At 37.3% G+C, this 26,942-nt stretch overlaps 1 long non-coding RNA gene across 2 annotated transcripts in view; it reads right to left on the bottom strand.

The window, feature by feature from the left end:
• LOC125094278 (uncharacterized) overlaps window positions 1-20,537 on the bottom strand; it is a 76,667-nt gene extending 56,130 nt beyond the window's left edge. The window contains exons 1-3 of one of the 2 annotated variants that reach the window (XR_007125439.1): window positions 20,473-20,537; window positions 12,582-12,652; window positions 9,916-9,926 (exon numbers count right to left, since the gene is read on the bottom strand). This is a non-coding gene — a long non-coding RNA (uncharacterized LOC125094278). Of the gene's footprint in view, window positions 1-9,915; window positions 9,927-12,581; window positions 12,653-20,472 lie in introns of those variants that run through there. The other variant, XR_007125438.1, reaches the window with a different exon arrangement.
• Window positions 20,538-26,942: the final 6,405 nt, after the last annotated feature.

Below are 26,942 nucleotides of genomic sequence, written 5' to 3' on the forward strand. Positions count from 1 at the left end.
GCGGGGCTGAGTAATCTGCTCTGTTCGCTTTCAGGAGCTTTTGTTCCCTGAGCGCTTTCTGTAGAGTTCTGGAGGATGGGAATGAAGATGGTGGCCTGCCAGTCTCCAGCCCAGAGGAGCCGAGAGCTCGGGGCCCCACTCCTCAGTGCGCCCTCAGAGAACAGCGCCCATTTACTCCAATCTCCCTGGCCTCCGGCCACGCTCTGAGCTCACTGAGCCTGCAGCTGGTTCAAGGTAACCCCGAGCTGAGAGCTCACTCCTCGGTTCTGTCTCTGTAGCCGGATTCCCCGTTCTAATACCGGTAAGCTCTGCAACACTCAGACATCCCTGATCCTTCTGCGACCCTGCAGGACCTGAGGCCACACTGACCCCACGTGGGCTTCACCCTGGTGTAGCCTCTGGAGCGATGTCCCTCAGTGGAACAGACTTTTAAAAGTCCTGATTTTGTGCTCCGTTGCTCTGCCACTTGCCGGTTGCCGGCCCCTCCACCCGCAGTCTATCTTCCCGTCGCTTTGGATTCACTTCTCCACCAGTCCTATCTTTCAGAAAGTGGTTGATTTTCTGTTTCTAGAATTGCTGTTCTTCTTCTCTTCGATCTCCTGTTGGATTTTTAGGTGTTTGCAATCTTTAGATAAGCTATCTAGCTGATCTCCTGCTACCTGAAGTAGTCTCAGCCTGCTACTTCTCTGCCATCTTGACTCCTCCCTCGTCCAGAAATATTCTATTACTTGTCATTCTCTCAGCATGCTCTAAGTTAGACACTAAATTGAATGGAAAGCAGCTATTGGCCGTAAAGTATTCTGGTGTGTCAAGAAGCGAACCCATAGCTACATCTTAATCTTGTCACTAATCACCTGACATGGAAATTATTTAGTTTCCCTGTGTCTCTGTTCATTCAACTGGAAAAAATAGGAACATTTTTTCTCTTAATTTCAATGTTGATGTGAAAATGTAGATGAAAGAACTGTATTTGAAACTGACAAAAAACAGATGATCATTTAAAAAAATTATTTTCAGGGGTCAGAGGAATATAGCTTTTACCTAAAGAAAACAGAAGTTTTCTCCATCCTTTTCCTATCCAATTTTTTCTTATAATAGAAGTGGTACAAAATATGGTCAGAATCCCAATTGGTATCTTTCATAGCAATACTGTAGTAATAGATAATGGCAGTATATTATCAGGATTTCTAACCCACTTGAACTTCTAATGGAAAAGAATTGCCCACCTACATTGGAGAGTGAATTTTCCATGATTCTGCCTTTTTTATGTATGCTTAAAGTGGGGCATAGTAACACTCTTGAAGGACAGGGAATTACTATTTGATCATTCTGCCACTTATATAATAACAAATTCAACAATTTCTATTGAGAGCCAGATACTGCTAAATGCTGTAAGGGATACTATTATGAGTGAAGAAAGACATATGGATGTAAAACTAACAATAAAAATATGTAAAATGGGATGTTATTAATTCTATTTGAGGGTATTGAAGAAAACTTTGTATCTGAGGCAGTAAGAGATCTGAGTCCTGAAGACTGAGTTGGATTTTAAAGGAAGAGTGAACAGAGGGTTTCAACTTATGTATTACAGAAGTATATAGAACTACACAGAATACAGATTATATATTCTAGTTGCATATATATGCAATATAGTGTATATTATATAGAATATATTCTATATTGTATGTTGTAGTTATATGTGTGTATGTATGCATATGATTGAAAATTAATAGCATGTTTGTGGAATCATTAGAGATTTAGTGGGTCTGAAAATTCAGCAGGCTTATGAAGAAAAGCTGTGGGAGGGGCGCCTGGGTGGCTCAGGTCATGATCTCAGGGTCCTGGGATGGAGCCCCACATCAGGCTCTCTGCTCAGCAGGGAGCCTGCTTCCTCCTCTCTCTCTCTCTGCCTACTTGTGATCTCAGTCAAATTAATAAATAAAAAATCTTAAAAAAAAGAAAAGCTGTGGGAGACAGACTGGAAAGGTGGATTAAAGGAGAAGATGAGATTGTAGGAGTATCCTTCTGTATGTCATATTTATTTTGGACTTTATTTTGAGTATTGGATAACTATTGGCACTTCTTAATTATGAAAGCAAGATTTTTGTGTTCAAAGCAATTTATATTTTAGGAATTCAGTCAATGCCTGACTGGATGAGGCTAGAGAGAGATATAATCATCTGCAAAGAGTTAGAGACTAAGCTGATTGCCCCTGGTTTATAGGGTAAGGAGGAGATATGACTAAAGGAAATGATTAGGAAAATGATCAGTAGAACTTATTGGCATATTGGACATAAGGTAAAAGAGAAAAAAATAATGAAAAATGACTGATGCCTGATAGATTAGATAACTGAGGTAAATGGTGATATCATTTAATGAGATTAAAAATCCAGAAAGAGGACCACATTGGCAGGTGTGGTTGTGTTGTATTCACGTGTATCCACCTAACATGAAATTTGACCCTTTAAAAGTGAAAAAAGTCTATGTTGTGGTTCTGTGATTGGGATTTTGAAGAATTGTAGTAATAGAGGTTTCAGAAGAAAGAAGTTTGGGGTGTCAGATGCATCATAAATATTGAGTTCATCAATTTATTGATAAGGTGATAGCAGGAGATAGGCTGGAAACTTTATCTTAGATAATGATTTTTGGAATTTCTACCTTTCAGTCACATCTTCTAAGTTCACATTTATCATAGCATGGCCACTAGGACAGCAAGCACTAGTGATTTGGAAGTTGTTCAAGATGTTGATACAACATCTTAGACCCTACCTATTACTACTAAATGCTGGGCATTTAGAGGCTAGAATCTGTTTTAAGAATCACACCATGTACAACTGATGAATTATTGAACTCTACATCTGAAACTAATGATGTGTACTGCATGTTGGCTAATTGAGTTTAAATTAAAAAAAAAAAAAAAAATCCCACTACCTGATTCTGATTCACACTGAAGGATTTCAAACTTGATTGCACATTGAGATCATCTGGGGAATCTTTAAAATATACTAATGCCGGGACCACCTTTACTGATTCTGATATAGTCAGATATAAGGCCTGGTCTTATGGACTTATGGACTAGGGATTTTGAAAGTCTCCCAGGTGATTCTAATGTGCAGCTCTTGGGCAGAGAACTATTGTTCTGAAGAGTAACAATAAAGAAATACCAAGAGGAATGTTTCTTAAAATTCAAAAGTGCAAACCAGTCATCTTAAAAACACAGATTCTAATAGAATAGGTTTGAGTGCAGCCTTTGAGTGCATTTCTAGTCCGCTCTTCTGTGAACTTGACCATAGACCACACTTCAAAGAGCAAAGCTCTAGAGCATAGTCATCATGCATATATGGTACATCACTCACAGATATGAAAAGACAAGTGATTATTAGCTGGGGATGATTTGTCTGGCATGGGAATCAGTAGCACAGGAAAAGAGATGAGAGTAGGAGCCAATCAAATTTAAAAAATACTAATTTTTACAATAGTTTTAGATCAAGTTGTCTAAACCCACAAGTGCTTCTTAAAAAGACTAATTCTTAAAATTAAAATACTGGAATAAGCTAACCTGAAGGGCTCAAAATTAAATTTTTGTAGGTAAGCTCCCAGAGAATCATTGGATTATCTTATGTCTTCCATGTTTTTCTGGAAAGGACATGAGTGCATATTTCTGATGTAACTTTGACAGTCTTATTAATCATTATTCTGGAAGGATTAACCTACATGGGCTCATTTCAGTACACTCACAAACCAATGGAAAGTACTTTCTATTTGTGTGTCCTTTCCTATTAGTACAACCTCTAATTTTGGAATATTAGAACCATGGGGAAAGAGATCCCCAAAAGGAATATGTAGTCTTCCCTTCGTTGTTGTTGCCATTTTTTAAAGAAATCTGCCTTTATGGATCAAATGAAGATTCATTTTAAATGTGTTTGCTGGAAACCAATTTAGCCTGTCCCCTTTTACCACTGATAGTAGTCAAATCATTACTTGTCTAGTTGGGCTCAACAGTGTCCTAATTAGCAAAGGGTTGTTCTGAGCCTGAGGTGACAGCATACTCTTTGCCTCTTGAATTCTGGCTGCTTCTTCATTAATCAAAAGAAAAAAATAATTACATATGTTAGAATGATTAAATAAGACCTCTGACTTTCCATTGAACCTTTAGTGTTTAGTGAAGCTTCTGGTGTTAGGAGAGATTGACATTATTTTTTTTCTTGCAAATTGCATTCTGGTCTTCTTCACTGATTAATAAATGAGTGAACTCATCTTAGGTGAGAAAGGTATGAGAGATTAATAGTAGTTAGTCAATATTAAAGGGAAATGGGTCAAATTGAGTCAGGTACCATATATCCCTACTATGAGTTAACCCCTATATTCCATTCACAAGAAGATTCAAAAGGAGTTTTTTTTAAACTCACTCTACTATATTAACATTTAATTATATATATAAAATGGTTAAATATCAGCTTTTAATATTTAAGTTGTTAAATAAGTTACAAAATTTATTCAAAATCAAAAGTTATATAATTACCTTATTAATATAGAAATATGTTTTTTTACATTTCTCAAAAATATTTTAGCCAAGCTCTCCATATGCATCTTCTTTTTTTTTAATTAACATATAATGTATTATTAGCCCCAGGGGTACAGGTCTGTGAATCACCAGGTTTACACACTTCACAGCACTCACCATAGCACATACCTTCCCCAATGTCCATAACCCAACCACCCTCCCACTACCCATCACCCCCTGGCAACCCTCAGTTTGTTTTCTGAGATTATGAGTCTCTTATGCTTTGTCTCTCTCCCAATCCCATCTTGTTTCCTTTATTCCTTTCCTACCCCTCAAACCCCCCACATTGCCTCTCAACTTCCTCATATCAAGGAGATCATATGATAACTGTCTTTCTCTGATTGACTTATTTTGCTAAGCATAATACCCTCTAGTTCCATCCACATCGTCGCAAATGGCAAGATTTCATTTCTTTTGATGGCTGCATAGTATTCCATTGTTCCATATGCATCTTCTAAAATAGTCTCATCATCGTTAGAGTTACTTGTTGTATCCTCTAATGCATTTGTCAAAAGCACATTTTATTGGTCTACATTTTTTTTTTTAGATAAAACCATTTTGGATATGTATATGATATTCTCACTGGAAAATTTATCCTAACTCTACACAGCTATACAACCAAGAAACATGAGTACATTTTTTTTTTATATTGTCCTATGTATATGCATTCGTGATCTCCCCAACATAAGCACTTTCTGATTTGCTTTTTAGGTAAATTTTAAAAGACCTATTTATAATCAAACACTCGTAATTGTGAAGGCATGCTCACTAGAGTAATGAAGAAATCTGGGTCAAATTTTTTCTTGGGGTGTCTGGGAGCTAAGTCAGTTAAGTGGCTGTCTTCAGCTCAGATCATGATCCCAGGATCCTGGGATTGAACCCCACATTGGGCTCCCTGCTCAGCAGGGAGTCTGCTTCTGTCTCTCCCTCTGCCTGCCACTCCCCCTGCTTGTGCTCTCGCTGTCAAATAAATAAGTCAAATCTTAAAAAAATTTTTTCTCGGGGCGCCTGGGTGGCTCAGTGGGTTAAGCCGCTGCCTTCGGCTCAGGTCATGATCCCAGAGTCCTGGGATCGAGTCCCGCATCGGGCTCTCTGCTCAGCAGGAAGCCTGCTTCCCTTCCTCTCTCTCTGCCTGCCTCTCTGCCTACTTGTGATCTCTCTCTGTCAAATAAATAAATAAAATCTTTAAAAAAAAAAATTTTTTTTCTTGCTTTGTCACCAACTAATGAATCACTTAATTACTAGTACTGGCATATGTAGTTTCAGGAGTGTATTTTTTTCCCTAAACAGAACTTGATTAGTCAAATTTAGTAAACAGAGAGAAGACCTACAATAAGTAGACTTTGTAAGACCTGGATATAAAGTAACTATATCCTGTTATCTGCGGGTTAGTATTTTAGGAGAAAAAACTGTTTGCCTTATATTTGAACATACCCAACAATAATAATTTTTAGTTCACAGAGATTGTTTTAAAACAAATTCATACTAATTATCAGTGCTCCTGAATTCTACATTTAATTTTATTTTTATTTGTATCTGAAACTGATTATGATTGAGAAAAAATTATAAAAACAATTTAGGAAATTCTCAAAAGGTATTCCTATATTATATAAAAAGTGAAAGATATGCTATATACTCTTACAAGATTGAGGCCCCTGTGGACTCTATTTCTTTTGCTAAAATATGTTTCTGTAAGGAGAAGCAAATTACTAGGGATGGTGCCTGGAAGCAAAATTAGTTCAGTCTTAATTTAATCTTAAGGATTTTCCAAATTTAATAACTTCTAAATTTAAGCCCACTTTAAAAAGTTGTTCTTACCTGTGTATTAGCCAACTTTGTAAATGGCGGCAACAAAATTGCAGCCACTTCCACAGTGCACGGTTTTTATTGTTGTGGGCATAATTTGGAGGCTGTTCTCTGCTGGGCTCCACTGGGTTCAGCCCCGATCCATGAGTCCTCTCGCTCCTGAATCCCTTCTGAAGGAGGAGTCACCATCTGTGATATGATGTTCTCATGGCACAGGACAGCTGCTCAGGTGGGACAGAGCCAACCCAGGCAACGCATTTAAAACTTCTACTTGAACAAATGTATACCACATCCACTCACACTCCAGTGACCAAAGCAAGTCATATGACTAAACCAGTGTTAGTGGGCAAGAGATTGTTCCCTGCAGATTGAGAATCATGACAAGGATGGGGAGGAGACAAGTAATTGCGAGCAAATAATACAATCCACCACTGAGAATCACTTTACTGACCATATTGTAATTTGTAACACTTGCTTAATCATCATTAGAACGAGAATTAATGTCAGCAAGTGTGAAGGACACATACTGCTTTTAGGTACCTACAATGGCCGTGAAATTGGATGAAGATCAAGCATGTAAAAGTTAAGAAAAGCTATTCAATATGTTTTCTAAAGTAATTTTAGTTTCTGATGATGCTATTATTAATACTTCCTTTATGCTTTTTAAACTTCTCAGAATAATTTTCATTTATAAATCCTTTTTGGGAGTTTCTCCTTTCTACCATTCCTGTCAGTGTAGCATCCAAGTCTGGTTCTCCTCCAGCTCTCCCAGAGAGTCAGGAGATTTTTAATTTCCCTTAGTATTTCTGCTAAACTAGCTAGACTAAACTCTTTTCTATATATATCCTATGGAGTTGATAGTATCTTTAAGAAGCTAATATATAAGAAGGTACCTAGCATATGGCATGCATTTTAAAAAGTCACATCACTTTTTAATCCTATGATTTCATTTTGAAAATGTTGATATATTTGTTTCTTTAAAAAATACTTTATTGTTGATTTTTTTAATCATGATACTCTCAAATTCTTAAGAATTGCTTACCTTAATTTTCTGAAAGCCTGGGGATAGTAATGAACATAAGTTGAAAAGCAGTTTAAAAAAGAAAAAAAGCAGTGTTTCCACCACTTTCTGAAGATGTTTCTAAACCAATCATATATCCCAGATTATCCAAAAACAATTCCAAGTTAAAATAAGCTGCTTCACTGTACCCATAAGTGTACTTTTATATATGACATCCGTGTTTCATATTCTGGTTCACAAAAATACTTTATCCCGGGAACTTCTGGGTTGGTGAACATGTAGAGTTTCAGGAAGTAGCATACTGGGAAAAAGTATAGAAGCTCTGGGCCCTTTCCCCCTCCTATGCCTTGTGCATCTCTTTAATCTGGCCATTTCTAAGTTTCCATCCTTTTAAAATCTAATAATCTGGGGCACCTGGGTGGTTCAGTGATTAAAGCCTCTGCCTTCAGCTCAGGTCATGATCTAAGGGTCCTGGGATCGAGCCCCACATCGGGCTCTCTGCTCACAGCAGGGAGCCTGCCTCCTCCTCCTCTCTCTCTCTGCCTGCCTCTCTGCCTACTCATGATCTGTCTGTCAAATAAAAAAAATAAATAAATAAATAAAATAAAAAATAATAAAAAATAAAATCTAATAATCTAGTTTTAAGTTCTGCTTCCAGGTGGTGTTTCTTTTTAGGCAACTCAACAGAAGAATTGTAAGAGAATCCAGAAAGCAGTTTATGATGATTACAAATTTGTCACTAAGACAGACCTTGAAAATTTAAGGTTCATACATCTCATTTTCACCAGGCATGTATGCATGGATTTTTTTTTTTTTTATTTGACAGAGAGAGATCACAAGTAGGCAGAGAGGCAGGCAGAGAGAGAGGAAGGGAAGCAGGCTCCCTGCTGAGCATCGAGCCCGATGCGGGACTCGATCCCAGGACCCTGGGATCATGACCCGAGCCGAAGACAGCGGCTTAACCCACTGAGCCACCCAGGCACCCTATGCATGGATTTTTCATGGATGTTAGACTCTGTCACAGGTGAAATTGACAGTAAAGTGATTTGCATATGAAGAATATAAGAAAAATAAGATCTGATAGAAGACAGATGTTGTGCACAGAGTCCAATTAAAGGGTTGCCAGAAGTTAACAAAAAGCTGGCACTTAAATTAATTGAGGAAGAGAAAGAGAAGCAGAAATCTACTTGGAAAAAGAAAATTAAGAGCCTTTCTAATATCCTTACCAATGATTGGTTTAGAGTTGTTTGAGAATACTGACTTCAAAGTAGAGAAAGAAAGTAAAGAATTTAAGCTTTTGAATCCAGTTGTTTAAAAAGTTAGTGAAGAAAGAAGACTCTTAAAGTAACAAATACTTTATGAAAAAAAGAAAAGAAGGAAAAACTAAAAGGAAAACTGTGTGATGCAGAAAGTTCTAAGGATTCAGATGACAAAAAAGACTAAGTTGAAGAGGTAAGAACGACTGAAGGAGAACCAGCAGACAGTCCTCAAGCCCCCGTTTTATGTTGTCAAAGCAGGAGAAATCATAAGTTTCAAAGATTCTGCCACAAAGCAGAAGCTGATGAATAAAACCCTTGAAGATCATTTGCAACTTGAAGCAAAAAATGGAACATTGAGTGTTTCAGAAGCCATGGTTGTCAGCAAACAATTGGCATTCATGTTAAAAAGTTCAGAACAGCAGAAGCAACAAGAGGCTGAGAAACTAAACCAGGAGAAGGAAACATTTTGTAATTCATCAGTCACTGGAAGTCAAGACACAGAAGAGGACTGCTGTTTCATTGAATTTAGAAACAATCCTACTCCTTATTTTGAAGGAGCACTTCTACTCCAAATTGGTCGTTATCAAATTGGTCAATATCATGATCAAATGCATTATTAAGATACATTAGAGTATCTTTTTTTATAAAGATTTTTTTTTAAGATTTTATTTATTTAGTTGTCAGAGAGCACAAGCAGGCAGAGAGGCAGGCAGAGGCAGAGAAAGAAGAAGACTCCCTGCTGGACAAGGGGCTTGATGCCCGACTCAATCCCAGGACCCCGGGATCATGACCTGAGCCGAAGGCAGCGGCCCAACTGACTGAGCCACCCAGGCGTCCCTAAGATGCATTAGAGTATCTTAAACACAGATAAGGAAATGCACATTTTAAAAGTTCCACTGGGTGTGGTGCATAAACAATGAATCTTGGAACACTGAAAAAAATTTTTTTAATTTAATTTAAATAAATAAATAAAAGTTCCATGTAAATTCTTGATACATCTACACGGGTAAATATTTGACAACTTGTCCCTGTGCATTATGGGTAGGACTTTGAAACTGGTCCTCCACCAACTGGTCACTGCATGGCCCCTGGCTGCTTTTCAGACGTTGCTGCTTTCCATAACATTGTCCTTTTCCCCCTGATTTTAATCAGGTATTGTGAAATGAATTTTAATCAGGTATCGTGAAATGAATATACATTGTGAAATGTATACTATGAAATGAAATGTTCTCCTGTGCTAAAAATGAAGATTGATCATATTCTAGGAAATTTTTTTCTTATAACACCTGCTGCCATTCATGATTAAACCATTCAGAAATACCATCTCTGTCTTACATGATGTGTATATATTGCCATTTTGTGTTTATAGGTATATGTTACTTATGTGTGCTTGAGATATTTTTTTTAAAGATTTTATTTATTTATTTGACAGAGAGAAATCACAAGTAAGCAGAGAGGCAGGCAGAGAGAGAGGAGGAAGCAGGCTCCCTGCTGAGCAGAAAGCCCGATGTGGGGCTCGAACACAGGACCTGGGATCATGACCTGAGCCGAAGGCAGCGGCTTAACCCACTGAGCCACCCAGGCACCCCAAGATATTTTTAAATATGTTTTATTCCAAGAGAATATAATTTACTGATGATAACAACTTGAAACAAGAAGTGGAAGCTACTGGTTTTTCTTCTAACTTTTCAAAAGATTACGGATTTTTTATTTGTTACTCAAGTTTAATTAAAGATAAACTGGCTGGAGAAGACATTTATTAAAAGCCTTCATTTGAAGAACAAATATACTATCCTTAAATATAACTCTTTCAGTTGAATATGAGGAAAATCTAACTTCAAAATCTGTCACCCTGTTAATTTACTGGATAGATTTGGCATTTGGTTTATCTGATTGATATTATTTATGCCATTCCTGAAGCTGAATGTTGCAGAGGACCATGGACACAAACACTGAAGAATTGTTATGCAGCCAGGTTGTCTGTTCTCCCTGTGAGAGCCTCCAGACTAAGGGGGTTGTGTTAATTCAGTGGCCCAGGCTGGTTATGTGGGAGGGAAGGTAAGTAAAGAAAAATTACAGGAGAATGGGATCTATAACGACTGTGGTCCTCAGGTATTCTCTTTAGAGTGCAAGTAATAAGCATTTATTTTTACAATTAAAAACTCATTCATTTTATATAAGATGTTCCATATTTCAAATGTATTTTTTTATTTTAAAAAGGAAGATTGGTGCCTGGGTAGTATAGGCAGTTGAGCATGCAGCTCAGGTCATGATCTCAGAGTCATGATATCAAGCCCCCACAACCAGTGAGCCCAGAGTCAGCTTAAGATTCTCTTTCCCTCTTCCTCTGTCCCTCCTGCTCGTGCTCTCCCACTCTCCCCACCACCCCCACACTCTCTCCCTCTCTAAAATAAATAAATAAATCTTAAAAAAAGAAAAGAAAGGTCACTACAGAAAATCCTATTTTCTGTAGCATTTTGGGTTATGTATTTTGAGACCTTTCTCTGTTAATGCATGTTTATTTTCTTTAAAAATGATTTCATGGGGCGCCTGGGTGGCTCAGTGGGTTAAAGCCTCTGCCTTCGGCTCAGGTCATGATTCCAGGGTCCTGGGATCGAGCCCCATATCGGGCTCTCTGCTCAGCAGGGAGTCTGCTTCCTCCTCTCTCTCTCTCTCTGCTTCTCTGCCTACTTGTGATCTCTGTCTGTCAAAATAAATAAATAAAATCTTAAAAAAAATAAAAAATTAAAAAAAAATAAAAATAAAAGTTATTTCATACTGTATGTATTAGTTATTAACCTGCTTTTGTTGGGGCACCTGGGTGGCTCAGTGGATTAATAAAGCCTCTGCCTTCAGCTCAGGTCATGATCCCAGGGTCCTGGGATCTAGCCCCGCATCAAGCCCCACATCTGGCTCTCTGCTCAGCAGGGAGCCTGCTTCCCTTCCTCCCTCTGCCTGCTTCTCTGTCTACTTGTAATCTCTGTCTGTCAAAATAAATAAATAAAATCTTAAAAAAAAAAAAACTTGCTTTTGTTACCTAACACTCTAACTTGGATATATTTCCCTACAATATATTCTATTACATCATTTTGATGATTGCATAAAGTATTTTACCACATGCAGATTACACAACTTTTTAAACCAGCTTATTTGCTTATTTTTTTTTTCATATATCATTTTTCAGCATAAATGTTTTGAGACAAGCATTTTTATAGCTAAATCTTGGGAAAATGCCTAATTATTTCTTAGGATAAATTTCTAAAAGTGTAAATCCTAGATAAAAGATCATATTTTTCAGTTTTAAGAACAGATTATGGAATCTTTCTCTAGAAAATCGACATTACTTTACATTCAATTCAGCAGTGTTCATGAGGGGATCTGTTTTCACTCCTTCACTGATTATCATTCTTTGTAATCTTGACCAACATGAAAACCAGTTAATAATGAGCTGAATTTTCTTTTTTAAGAAACTATTTTCCAGGGGCACTTGGGTGGCGCAGTGGGTTAAGAGTCTGCCTTCTGCTCAGGTTATGATCTCAGGGTCCTAGGATCTAGCTCCATATTGGGCTCCCAGCTCAGTGGGGATTCTGCTTCTCCCTCTCCCCTCCCCCTGCTCTCGTTCTCTCTCTCTTGCTCACTCTCTTTCTCAAATAAATAAATAAATAAAATCCTTTAAAAAAATACTTTCCATTACCCCTATTTCCATTTTCTAAGAGTCTATGGAAGAAGAGGTTAAAATCTCAGTGGCTATTCCTATTCATTCAGTGGCCTGAGCAGTAGGACTTGCAGACCAGTCTTCCATGACAGGCTGAGCACTCTAATCTTCAATAAGAAACTACTGGATAGGCACAAAGGGAACCTCTGTACCTTCAAACCAGTCTGAGATTTCAGGTTGAGTTAGCAGGAAATTTAGGGATCTGGAGCAGTCCACTCACCCTGAAATTCCTTCTTGGTCACAGGCTTTTCAGCAGCAGCCTGTTCTTCTCACTCTCTTCAGGATATCTGTAAGTAGAGATCATGTATTACCTCCCATTGATGTTCAAGGGAGATCCTGCCATGCATGCGCAGAGCTCCCTGGGCCATCATTTACCATATCAGACTTGCAGAATGAATCCCCTTGTTGTTGCATGGAATGGCAATGTCCACATAGTGCAGAGCAAAGTCTGTGTCACGGAGAGCAGCAGTAGGCAGATTAACACAACACACCTCTGTGATAGGCTACCGGTGAGCCCCAGGATCAGTAACTACTACAAGTCATAGCTCCCAAAGGCTGGATCTGGTTGGCAAATTTCTAGGAATGACCAGCAATAGGAGTGACTTCAGTGGCGCAGCAAACTTCAGTGCATCTCACCAGTCAGTATTCCTAGAGGATATGGCACTGATACCAACTGCATTTTCAATGGTACAAACTGCCAGCGGAATCTTCTTCCAGATTCTCTTTAGGTTTATGATATAGATGCTCTCTTTTCCTTTGTAGATGTACTATTCCATTTGGAAGTCAAGTCTGGCGCATGTAAGTGGAGTCCTGCTACAAGAGATTTGAGGACATTGTCCTCCTTCATTTGTGGGATATCACAGGCTCTAGATATTGTGAAAAATTATCTTTAATTATAATGGGAACCCAGAATATCATATGGATCCCTTTCTGGGTAGCACAGAAAGGTGTGAGTTGTATTTTAATTTACATTTCCATTATTGTCAACTTAGAATTTTTTTTCATGTGCATTGTCTGTTTATATTTCTTCATTTGTGAATTACCACTGGTGATATTTTCCTATTTTTCTTTGGAGCCTTTTGCTTATAAGTTGCAAGCATCTCTTTTGTAGTAACAAGTTTAAAAAGTAATCATGCAAATATGTTGCAAATAAACTTGCTATTTGGGTCCTTCTTTTTAAACCTGTTTAAGGGTATTTAACGAGCAGCTTTATTTATGTTTTTTGTAATTTTGGGTCAAAATTGAACTGTTAAAATATTTTTTAAGGAAAACTAATCTGGCAGTGGTAGGCAGCTTCTTTAGACAGGGAAAACTCAATTAGGACATTAATTCATAATCAAAAACTGAAATAAGGGTCTGCAGTCAGAAGCCAACAATAGAAACAAAGCAGAATGAATCAATTTTTAAGGGAAAAAATGGTAAGGATTGGTTGAATGTAGGATCTGTACCAGTGCTAGAAATATAAACATTGGAATGCTCTATCTTTGAGTCTCAAATTTTGTTTTGATTTCAAGTAAATTGAGTTTAAGATAACAATCTACAAAACGAACACTGAAAATTTCTTACAGTTTTTTTTCTACTACATCTTTGATGAGTGTTTTGAAATAACCAGTTATGGTTTTTTTCTGTTTCATTATTTAACCAATAGCTATGTTGTCAGCTAGTAGCCACTAGGTAAAGAGGATTTTCTCAGATTTCCAACTTCCTACTATGGTGTATTAATGCTCCTGCCCCGTGATGGTCAGGGTTATAGGTGAGTGGTTGCAATTAAATTATTGCATCTGTGTCATCAGACTCTGGTATCCAATCTGCTTCTGTCCCTTTCCCTATGTTTCTGAGTCACCCAGTACTGTATCTAAACTAAAAGTACATATCTGGGATCATGGGCAATGGCAGATGGTTTGACTGCTCAAGGGCCTGTAAAGAGAAAGATTAAAAGGTCTTGAGGGAGTTTGAAGGATGTCTGTGGTAGAGACATGTTGTTAGACAAATGGGAATGGGCATGAACTGTGAAGAATAAAAAGCACTGATACATTGCTCTCTCTGGACATAGGAATGTGATATCCTGTTTATGAAAGGTTGTCATAGGAATCTCATAGAGGGATTTCTCTGCCTAACAACACCTTATCCATAATTCCAAAAATACAAAGATCTCTGAAATTCAACAGTTATTTTTCTTCTTGCATAGTTCTCATTGTATACTTTTAATTGAGATAAAATTGATATATAACATTATATTATTTTCAGATGAACAAGGTAATCATTTTAATATTTGTACATATTGCAAACTGATCACCACAGTAAGTGTAGTTAACCTCATCACCACACATAATTACAATGTTAAGGAGTTTACTACCTATGTTTTCTTCTAGGACTTTTATGGCTTCAGATTTTAAGTTCAAATCTTTAATCCATCTTGAGTTCATTTTTGAATACAGCATAAGATAGTGATCCAGTTTCATTTCTTTGCATGTGGCTGTAAGGTTTTTTCAATATTTATTGAAGGAACTGCCCTTCCCCATTGTATGTTCTTGATTCCTTTGTCATAAATCAATTGACCATATGTGCATGGGTTAACTTTAGGATCTCTACTCTGTTCTGGTTTTAACTATTATTAATAAAGCCAATAAATTAAAGATCCCAAAGATACATCATTTTCCAACACAGTAAGGATGACATTAGTGAGAGTAGCACCAACATTACTAAGAATTTAGGTGATGGCTCTCTTCTGTGGAAAGGGGAGGACAGGGAGACTGAACTCACTACTAACAATAGAAAATGAATAAGATCCCCAAACAACAGAGGTCAGTGGCATTGGTTAACCATCAGAAACCTGGTTCATGCAATTGCTCATAATGACCCTCGAGTCATCTGTCACTGTTGTACCAGTGCCTCTTCCTCTGCTCACATCTGTGGCTGCAACAGAGATGCCTTATAACCAGTGATGGAAAGGTTTGGGTTCTTAAATGGGTCCACTTGGTATGTGGACATAGATGAGAACTATATATGCATAACAACTGCATGAAATCCTCATCCAGGGTAAGATAGTAGTGATGGCATAAGATATTCAGGAATTAACCTAACTAGAGAGATTAAAGATCTGTACTCTGAAGAGTATAGAATACTTATGAAAGAAATTGAGGAAGATACCAAAAAATGGAAAAACAGTCTATGCTCATAGATTGGAAGAACAAATAATTGTTAAAATGTCTATATTACACACAAAGCAATCTACATATTCAATGCAATACCTATCAAAACACCACTGGCATTTTTCACAGAGATGGAACAAATAATTCTAAAATTTCTGTGGAACCAGAAAAGATCCCTAGTAGCCAAAAGAATGTTGAAAAAGAAAACCAAAGCTGGAGGCGTCACAATTCTGGACTTCAAGCTGTATTACAAAGCTGTAATCATCAAGACAATATGGTACTAGCACAAAAACAGACACACAGATCAACAGTATAGAATAGAAAAACCAGAAATGGACCCTTAATCTTCAGGAAAGCAGGAAAGAATACCCAATCGAAGAAGTCTCTTCAACAAATGGTGTTAGCCATATGCAGAAGAATGAAACTGGACCATTTCCTTACACCATACACAAAAACAAATTCAAATTCAAATTCAAAATGGATGAAAGACCTCAGTGTGAGACAGGAATCCATCAAAATCCTAGAGGAGAACACAGGCAGCAACCTCCTTAACCTTGTCTAGCAATTTCTTGCTAGACTCGTCTCCAAAGGCAAGGGAAACAAAACCAAAATGAACGCTTGGAACTTCATCAGGATAAAAAACTTTTGCACAGCAAAGGAAACAATCAACAAAACTAAAAGGCAACCTATAGAATGGAAGAAGATATTCACAAATGACATCAGATTAAAGGGCTAATATTCAAAATCTGTAAAAAAAAAAAAAAAAAAAAAAAAAACTTAGCAAACTCAACACCCAAAAAACATTTCTCCAAAGAAGACATACAAATGGCTAACAAACACATGAAAAAATGCTCAACATCACTTGACATCAGAGAAATAAAAATCAAAACCACAATGAGATACCACCTCACACTGGTCAGAATGGCTAAAATTAACAACTCAGGAAACAACAGATGTTGGCAAGGATGCAGAGAAAGGGGAACCCTATTACACTGTTGGTGAGAATGCAAACTGGTGCAGCCACTCGGAAAACCGTATGAAGGTTCCTCAAAAAGTTGAAAGTAGAGCTACCCTATGACCCAGCAATTGCACTACTAGGTATTTATTCAAAGGGTACAAAAATAGTGATTCAAAAGAGTACATACACCCCAATGTTTATAGCAGCAATGTCCACAACAGCCAAAATATAGAAAGAGCTCCGATGCCCTTTGACAGATGAGTGGATAAAGAAGAGGTAATATACATACATATATATGTATATATGTATGTGTATGTATATATATATAATATATTCCATTATAAATGTATATATGTATTAATAACATACATATAATAGAATATTACTCAGCTAACAAAAAATGAACTCTTACCATTTGCAATGATGTGGTTAGAAGTAGAGGGTATTATGCCAAGAAAAATAAGTCAGACAAAAACCATATGATTTCACTCATATGTGGAATTTAAGAAACAAAACAGAGGAACATAGGGGAAGAGAAGGAAAAATAAGATAAAAACAGAGAGGGAGGCAAACCATAAGAGACTCTTAACTATAAAAAACAAACTGAAAGTTGCTGGATGGGAGGTTGTGGGGTGGAGGGAGATGAGGTAATTCAGAGATGGGCATTAAGGAGGGCACTTAATATAATAAGCAGTGTGTATTATATGCAACTGATAAATCACTAAATTCTACCCCTGAAACTAGTAATACACTGTATTTTAACAAAATTGAATTTAAATAAAAAATTTTTACAAAGATAAGAAAACAACACATTTAAAAAAAAAAAAGATAATGGTGATGGAAAGTCATCCCGTTGAGCAGAGGTTCAGATAGTTCCGTGGTAATCTACTTTATGTAAACAGAAACGTGGCCCAAGCTTAGTGTATGTATGGAATAATGGGCAATGATAAATGGCTTGACTGATCAGGGGCCTGGAAAGAGAAATGAAATGAAAGATCAGTTTTAAGGAGTTCTGGGTAGAGGCCTGTACATGGACATATGAAAATAGTCATGTACCATGGGGATCTTCATATCACACCATACTGGGCACCAGCAGTCCAACAACATGGAAGAGCCAATAAACACCCTGATCAACAAAACTGAATGGGCTAGTTGAAATGAGCCAGCCTCTGGTCAGCAACCATCCCCATGTTGACACAATGGAGACCTAAGAGAAGTATCCATAAGAACAGAGATACAGGTTATGCATGGGCCAATAATATGGACTGCTACTTTCCAAAGCCTTAGAATGTCCAACCTGTCAGCAACAGAGACCAGAGCTGAGCCTTCTATATGGCATCAACTAGCTACTTGGTGGTCAGCTGAATAAATTGGATCTCTTCCACCTTGAAAGTAATAATAATTCATTTTGATAAGAATCAATACATATTATGGCTATGGAGTTGTGTTTCCTAGGGATGGAGCCCTAACCAGTACCACTGTCCCAGGGTCTATAAAACATCATCTCTCGGGGCACCTGGGTGGGTCAGTGGGTTAAGCCTCGGCCTTTGGCTCAGGTCGTGATCCCAGGGGATCGAGCCCCGCATCTGGCTCTCTGCTCAGCAGAGAGCCTGCTCTCTCTCTGCCTGCTGCTCTGCCTACTTGTGATCTCTTTCCCTCTGTCAAATAAATAAATAAGTAAATAAAATCTTTTAAAAAAATAATCTCTCACCATATAATATTGGGTTGAGTCAAAGGACCCATTTGATAGAACAGGGGGTTTGCAGCTGATGCGTAAATCTGGTCCACCAGCCATCTTGTATATCATGTCATTTGAAAGATTGAAAGATGGCCAGATAGAGCAATGAAATAGCCTGCTAGAGGCAAAGAGCTAGTTTACAGGAGATACTTTACAGTGATACCATTTTCTCCAGGACAGTATCCCTTTAATTCAAAGACCTTTTTATGATGCTGTGCCTCAATAAGGAAAATATGTTGGTCCAGGAACCAAAGTGTAGAAGCAGGATTAATTCCACTTACTATCATCCTCAGTGACTCACTTGGCAAATTTGTGCTTCTCATCCCTGTCATCCCAGGTGCTTTTCTCTCAAAAGGGGAATCTTTCCATCAAGACACACAGTAAGACCCCTGTTTAACTATAAGCTAATAATTGCCTCCTAAATATTCCATGCTTCTCTTGCAAGTGACCAGAATGCAAGTGGTAGCATATCAGGAAGGGTAATTGACACTTTTCACTAGTAGAAGTAATCAAAGGGGACAGGAAACAATATTTTTAATATGCAGATAATCATTTGGATACCTCTTGGTGCCCCCCTCACCAAGTTTTGGTGTTTAATGGAAGAATTCAGTAACCTTTTTCTGAAAAGTGCTTGGTGACCTAAGGCTCAGAAACCTTGGCGAGGGTGGTCTGAGTGATGCCACTGGAATGAAGGATTTCTTCTCTCAGCTGCTGGAAAGTTTGCCAGAAGAAGGCCTCCAAGTGTCAGCCCTTTTTGATCACAAAAAGATAACAGCACCTAAAATCCTTTTTTCCAGCAGCAGCCTCTATTCAATGATTGGTCAAAACGAGGGTATGAAAACTCATCCTCCTCACTCAAATTTGAGACGACTCTAAAGGACTGTACCAAGTCAAGAACTGCCTAAAGCTCTTGTTGGAACATTCCCCTCTGCCCAATCCTACCTCCTTCAGTTCTCTTCACCAGGTTTTGGTCCCAAGAGTATATCCAAATAACATCTTCCCTGAACCTGTCACAGAGTCTGATTCTTATAGCAAGTAGCCCGAGACAACATATTTATTTAAGGGCACTACCTTAGACATTGCTGAAAATGTTATGTACTATATGATATAACTGCCATATTTAGGTTTTTATAATCTGAAAAATTTCGAATTCTAAAACACAGTTGGCTCCAAAGTTTTAGATAAGGGATAAGGGACCTGTGTTTACCAAACATAATAGTTTGTTGTTTTTTTTTAAGATTTTATTTATTTATTTGACAGAGAGAGAGAGAGAGATCACAAGTAGGCAGAGAGGCAGGCAGAGAGAGAGGGGGAAGCAGGCTCCCCGCTGAGCAGAGAGCCCGATGCGGGGCTCGATCCCAGGACCCAAGCCGAAGGCAGAGGCTCAACCCACTGTGCCACCCAGGCGCCCCCAAACATAATAGTTTTAATAAGGAATAGAGACTATGAATCTATTATGTTTGCTTCTAACCAACACTTCCACCTTTTGAATCTTCCTTCATCTTTGAAAAAAAAAAAAATCCGTTTTCTTCTACTACTGCTGGGCTCAAGAATCTTTCATAAGCTTTGCTCTCCAAGAAGGTTCACATTTCCTTCTCATAATATTAAACAATTGATATTTAGAAGATTTAATATTCATCTTTACATTTTATTACATTATATCTCTCCCAGCACAAGTAAGTATTTTCCAGGGAATAAACTTTTTTTAATTTTCTAGATTATTAAAAATAAAAATTAGCAAATTTTCCTCCCCTAACAGTTCGGGATTATTATATACAGTTTTCTCTTTGACATGTTATAGAAATTGCTTGATGACAGGAGAAAGTAATCGCTAGAATGATCCCAACCAAAACTTAGAATTATACGTTTTATTCACATCTGTCATAAAGATTGCTTCCTTATAAACATGATTGTTCTTGAAGTGTTCTCTGGCATTATGGCTCCATCAAGTGGTAAAATTGACATGAAGATTTCAGTTTCATTTCCATACTAGAATTTCTATAAAGGTTCTATCTGTAATAATATGACTTTGTTTCAAAGCACGGACAGACATTTTTAACTTGGAAATTCTAATGATTTTTTTTCATGAACAGAGAGGTGGATTATTTTAAAACTGTTGGTATAGAAACTAAAGAATCACATTTTTCCTACTACTTGTAATTTGATTCTTTGAATATCTTTAAACTACCATTTGCTACTCCAGAAGGGTGTTGTCAGACCTCAGGTCCTCACTGACTTTGGCCAGAGACACTTCCTTACCACATGGGTCTCTCCATATGACTGCTCACAACATGGCATCTGGCTTTTCTCTTTGAGCAGTGGATCCAAGAGAGAAAGAGTAAGAAAGGAAAAAAGAGTAAAAAGGAAGTCACAGTCTTTTTGTGACCTAATCTCAGAAGTGAAATCCTATCACTTTTACATTTATTTTTCCTCATTAGAAATGAATCACTAGATCCAGCCCACATTCAAGGGGCGAGGGTTACACTATAGCCTGAACACCAGGAAGCAGGGATCACTAGTCACTGTCTTAGAGGCTGCCTACTACAAGTGCTTTCCTGAAATAAATGTACAACCTCTAAAATGCTCATACTGTACAAAAGCTTAAATGCATTATCATTCACTTGTGGAAATTACTAATTTTATTATTAATAATAGGGTTTACTATGTTCATATATCATATATTTACTCATTAATTGTTACAACCCTATATTTACTCATTAATTTTTACAACCCTAGAGGCGCCTAGGTGGTTCAGTGGATTGAGCATCTAGCTCTTGAATTTGGCTCAGGACATGGTCTTAGGGTGGTGGGACTTAGACCAATATCAGGTTCACATCGAGCATGGAGCCTGCTTAGGGTTTTCTCTCTCTCCCTCTCCCTCTGCCTCCCGCCCCGTGCAGGCATGCACATACTCTTTCCCTCTCTCCTAAAAAAAAAAAAAAAAAAAAAAAAAAGTTACAACTCTGTAAGGTAAGTACTATTGTATTCCCATCTACCAGATAAGAAAACTGAGATGCAGAATAATTAAGTAATTTGGCAGGATTTGAAACTCTGCCATCTGTCTCTAAAGGAGAATATAAAGTTTGACACAATTTTTAATTGTTATAAACAGAATTTGTAAGTGGAAGATGAGAAAGTCCACTGAGAATAGAAATAAAACAGAATTTTAGGAATAAGTCTCAGGTTTCCATTACTCCAGCTGATACATTTTTGTAATATAAATATCATGATCTACTGCTGCTTTGCTTGTAATAGCCCTCATTTAGACTGGTATACTAATATGATTGTTACCAATAATTCTTCACCCTCAAAAGTGTCCAGGTTTGGGTGATAAATCATTAACCTTAAATATAAGGCTATCAAAGTGTCTCAACATATTGGAAGAATATTTAACATTTCATTATTAGAAAAAATTTAATCTTCCCACCATACCTCCAAGTGATTCTGACATGGGCCTAATACTGGGCTGATAATCACTGTTCAGGATGATGGAAAATGTAAGGAACAGTAATGGGAAAATAGTATCACAGTACAGTTTGTCTCAGTTAGTGAGCAGCACAAATCATTTAGCTAATTCCCACACAAATGTGGAGTCAGAAACTCAAACATATTGAAAAAATAAATTATAACAATACCAAGCTGTTTTAGAACTTCTCTATGACTTTGTCCTTTATGAGTGCAATGTAAAATGTGAATCTGGAAAAAAATGTGAATCTGGTAAATTGATTGATTTTTTTGAAAGATTTTATTTATTTATTTGACAGACAGATCACAAGTAGGCAGAGAGGCAGGCAGAGAGAGGAAGGGAAGCAGGCTCCCTGCTGAGCAGAGACCCTGATGCGGGGCTCGATCCCAGGACCTGAGATCATGACCTGAGCTGAAAGCAGAGGCTTTAACCCAGTGAGCCACCCAGACACACCAAAATTGATTAATTTTATCAGTAAAAATATCCCAACTAGATAGATTATGCTCCAATATTAAAATTTTTTAAAAAGCTGCTTATGTCTGTTAAACTAGGCAGGTGAATGCCAATATCATCAATAAAACATATTCATTTTTAGGATTAATAAGGAATAGATAGATTTAAAAGTGTTGAAAGATGCACTACAACATAAATGTATAGAAAAGAACTAAGAACATGTAAATTTCCGGATAATGCTGTAGTCGGGAGGAAGGGTGTGCTTTTATCTTTAGCCAAGAGAGGGCGTTACATGACTGCCATATGATTGTGTGTTAGTATACATTTTTAAAAATCTGGAAGACTAAATCTGTGAAAAAAAGTGATGAATCATAGCATCCAAACACTATACACTGAAATCATCTAATGAAGATATTTTCCAAATTATATTGCTTAAAGTATTCAGCTTTTTTTCTGAGAATTTAATAAGCTTTATTTCAATATACATATGGTTTATTAGAGTCAAGGGTTTAAGATGGAGGAGGACAATTCAATTGTTAAAACTTAAAGGATAGTAAAAGCCCCTACTCTAAGCTCTTCATTCTACCAATGATACGACTAAATTTCCAGAGATGTTATGTGGTATGCCTGCGATCCAGGGCTGGCACTGTCATCTGAAACTGAGTCTCCTCTAACTACCCATCTCAGACTGGCCTCCCATAGTCTTCAGCTCACATCACATCAGGGCATCACTCTGGACCCTGACATAGGGGCTTATCTCAGAACCTGAGGGAGCACTGGCAGCACCAGAAGTACCAATTCACTTCCAAATACTGAAGTTAATGCAGTTGGAATATAAACATTTTTATCATGCTTATACTTAAGAAATGTTTCTAATAAAACACAAGTTCCCCTTTCCTGAAATGAAATTGAAACGCTCCCCAGTGAAAGGGGGACTGCGCAAGAGAAGAGAGCAAAACCCTATATTAGTCTTCCCACTGGCCCAAATAATGTCGGTCTCTGGTCACAGAATGATAGCATTACAGAACTAAAAAATTAGCAATCAGATTGTGTCTCTTATTTATAAATATTTTATACATAAAGAATCTAAGGCCCTTGGAGGTTAAATGGTTGGCTCGAGAACACAAGCCTGGCAAGTGCCAGAGTAATAGATCACTTAAGATCTGTGGAAGGCAGAATTCTATGATGACCTTCTCCACTTGTGTTGCTTAAATGATTAAATTACCTTATAGGGCAAAAGGAGTTTTGCAGTGCAATTAATGTTACTAACTGTTGACCTTAAAATGGAGAGTATCCCTGGGCACCTAGGTAGCCCAGTTGTTTGAACATTCGAGTCTTGATTTAGGCTCAGGTCATAATCTCAGGGTCATGGGATGGGGCCCTGTGTAGGCTCCGTGCTCAATGGGGAGTCTTCTTCTCTCCCTCTCCCTGTGCCCCTCCCCCACTCATTCTCTCCCCCCCCCCAAATAAATAAATCTTTTTCTAAAATTAAAAAAATAAAATAGAGATTATCCAGGTGGGCTTAACTTAATCACATAAACCCTTTCAAGGAGGATATCAGAGATGTTTAAAGCATGAGAGAGATTGGACATGAGGAACAAATGATGTCCATTGCTGAGATGGAGGAGCTGGGTGGTATGAAAAGCAGAGACTGAGAGCAGTCCCCAGGTGACAGCTGGCAAAGAAATGAAGACCTGTAACTGTAATTGAATTCTGCCAACAATGTGAATTTGGAAGCAGATTCTCCCCCAGTGCATCCAGTTAAGAATACAGCCTCAGCAGGCACCTTGCTTTCAGCCTTGTGAGACCCTAAACGGGAAATGAGGTTGAAGCCACACGGAATTTACCTGTAACTATGAGATAATAAATGAATGTTCTTTTGAGCTGTTAAATTTGAATAATTTGGTCTATAACAACAGAAAACTAATACTAGGTCTAGCCTGAAAGCAGAAAGCATTTTAGATTTTAAGAAAAAGGAACTTTCAGCAAAAGCATTTTGTTACACAAAGGATAAATGAGGAAGGAAGCTAAATGGAAGACAGGAGATAACTCTGAGTGTCAACTGCAGAAATCACCCCCAAATCAGAGGGGTAATGGGAAGTGTGCTACCAGAGTTCCAGGAGTGAAGTCACACAGCTGAAGTTGGAGCCACAACAGCCTGTCCAGGGAGCACTGAGCCATTGCATGAGCTGTGGTAGCTTCTAGACACCCAGCCTGAAGCACAGAAATGTGTGCATCTTCTTTCTTGTCACCTTCCAGTCTTCCACTAAGGTCTCCCATTGGCCAGACTCTGCTAAATACTGGCGGATACAGGAGCCTGAGAAAGATAGCCTGCAGAGTCAGCCTTCTGCCACACACAGCAGAACAAGGAAATGACAAGAAATGAATCTTAAGGCAAATAGGCTTAAGACAGGCACAGATGGCATCAAAACCTTCAAGAAGTCAAGGCAGTTGGAGTTCAGGCACTGTGCCAGATTATTTATTTATGTCATCTCTCTTAGTTCCTAGATGGTATTTATTTTCTTCTCCTTCTTTTTCTTCTCCTTCTTCTCCTTCTTCTTTCTTCATCTTTTTTGTATTCCTGTTTTACTGACTAGGAAATTGAGGTCCAGAGAGGTTAAAAACTGTTCCCCAAATTGTGTTGCCTTAAATAATAGGCCTGGTTTTAAACACAGGTTGACATAACTCTCACTGGCCAACTTACAGGAGTAACTATGAGCCCTACAGATGCTTACCATTTGAAATAGTAGGAAAATATGAACAAGGCAGAAAAATGACATGCAGTTTTATAGTTTACTTTCTTAAATAAAGGACTTTCATTTGACTGAAAAAGAAAATACATTTTAGATTGTTACTTTCAATAGTTCAACACTTCAATACATACACATTTTGTGTTCACCTATTGGGGTTAAGTTTATGATTTCCTCAGTCATGGTATGTTTCCTCTTACAATGACAGAATTAAATCTGCATGAATCCTCACAAGATTAATTTGTACACACATTCCCAAAGTTACTTTCTCAGATTTACATTCTGAAGATTTTTGTTGCAGTAATCTAGTGTGAAGGAACTACGTGCTTCTTTTTAGCATTAATTATAAAATATATTAACAATAAAAATGCCACAATAGAAATACAAGGATAGAAGAAGTATTTATTGTATAGCAGGCATGCCACATATCTCTGAAATTCAGTTGTATCATTGGTAGAATCAAGATCTTACAGTAGGAGACTCTTAGTGTCCTTTAAGTTTTAATAATTGAATTATCCTCCTCCATCTTAAACAGTTGACTACAATAAAACATAGTAACCATATGTATCTTGAAATAAGGTTTATTAAATTCTCAGAAAGATCATCAGGTATAAACAACTTTGACTATAGTGGGGGAAAATATTCATAATTCTAAATATTTTTTTTTCTAAAATGAGAAAGAAATTAGTCTTTTATACTCTTGAATATATGGGTTGATGCTGGCTCCTTCATCTGCTCTGCAGTTCAGATCCTTGCATAGCTACCACAATCCTTAAAACATCCAGGGCATCCTGACATTTTGAAAGCAACATTCTTACTTTTTGGTCTTTTAATACAAGTTCGTCAAGTATTAAAACCTTTCTGTCCCCATTAAATGTGTTTATAGAAACATTATATCATGTAAACTGCACTAATCCTAAAAAATTAGACAAGTAGCTTAAAAAGTTCCTTCAGTAAAATTGTTGTTTATATATAGCTCTGATAATGCAAGTTTAAAGAGAAAAGCAGTAAGAAAATGATTGACTTGATACTTCTAATATTAGCCCTTTTTTAGACATAAGGAAATAAAATTCATGATGATTTAATTAAATATACCAGTTCAATCACATCATTCTGACAGAACTATATTCTTACTAATCCTGGTTTTATTGAAAGGAAAAATGATTATCATTACAAATAAACACAAATCATTTGAAGTATATGTTATATATTTTTTCTTTATCACCTGTTTTTGCATTTCTATTTTCCATATGTTTTACAATATGACAATACATGAGTACCATTGCAACTGGATACAAAAGAAACTAAACTGGGGTATAAATATTAGGGTGCATACTCAAAATATGTTGGGAGTCCCTGGTCTATAAAGTTGGGAGAACCTTGTTTAGAGAATCTTAAGAATACAGAAATACCAAAGAATAATCTGTAGCTTTTACTTTTATCAGCTAATGGTTAATTCATTAGTGTGACTTTGAAGTGTTATCTGATAGCATATATTTTTTTTCAGATAAGCCTTTTATGTAGAGAACCTGTGAGTTAGAAATGACTTCCTTTCTTCATACATATGAAATGTTTTACAGTATATATAATATATATAATGCACTAATTTATTCATTTATTTTCACACATTCATGAAGTACTTACTGAATAATGTCTAAGTCCCAAGCACCGTTCTAAGTGAGACAAGATAACTGTAATCAAAATAAAGTGTCTGGTCTTATGTAACTTTCTAATACTTTCTAATATCGGACACTATCTTAGTATATTCAAGCTGCTGTAACAAACTAATAGACTGAGTAGCTTAAACAACAAATATTTTGTTTCTCACAGTTCGGGAGGCTTGGGAAGTCAAAGGTCAAAGTACCAGCAGATTTACTGTCTGGTGGGAGCTCACTTCCTGGTCCATAGGTGGCCATCTTCTCATTGTGTCATCACAAGGCCTGGGGGGAAATAAGGAGAGGGCTCTCTGGAGGTCTCTTTTATAAAGACACTAATCGCATTTATGACGGTTGTGCCCTTACTATCTAAACACCTCTCAAAGGCCTCATCTTTTTTTTTCC

The sequence above is a fragment of the Lutra lutra genome, chromosome 2 (genome assembly GCF_902655055.1).
Source record: "Lutra lutra chromosome 2, mLutLut1.2, whole genome shotgun sequence".
NCBI classification, from domain to species: Eukaryota; Metazoa; Chordata; class Mammalia; order Carnivora; family Mustelidae; genus Lutra; species Lutra lutra.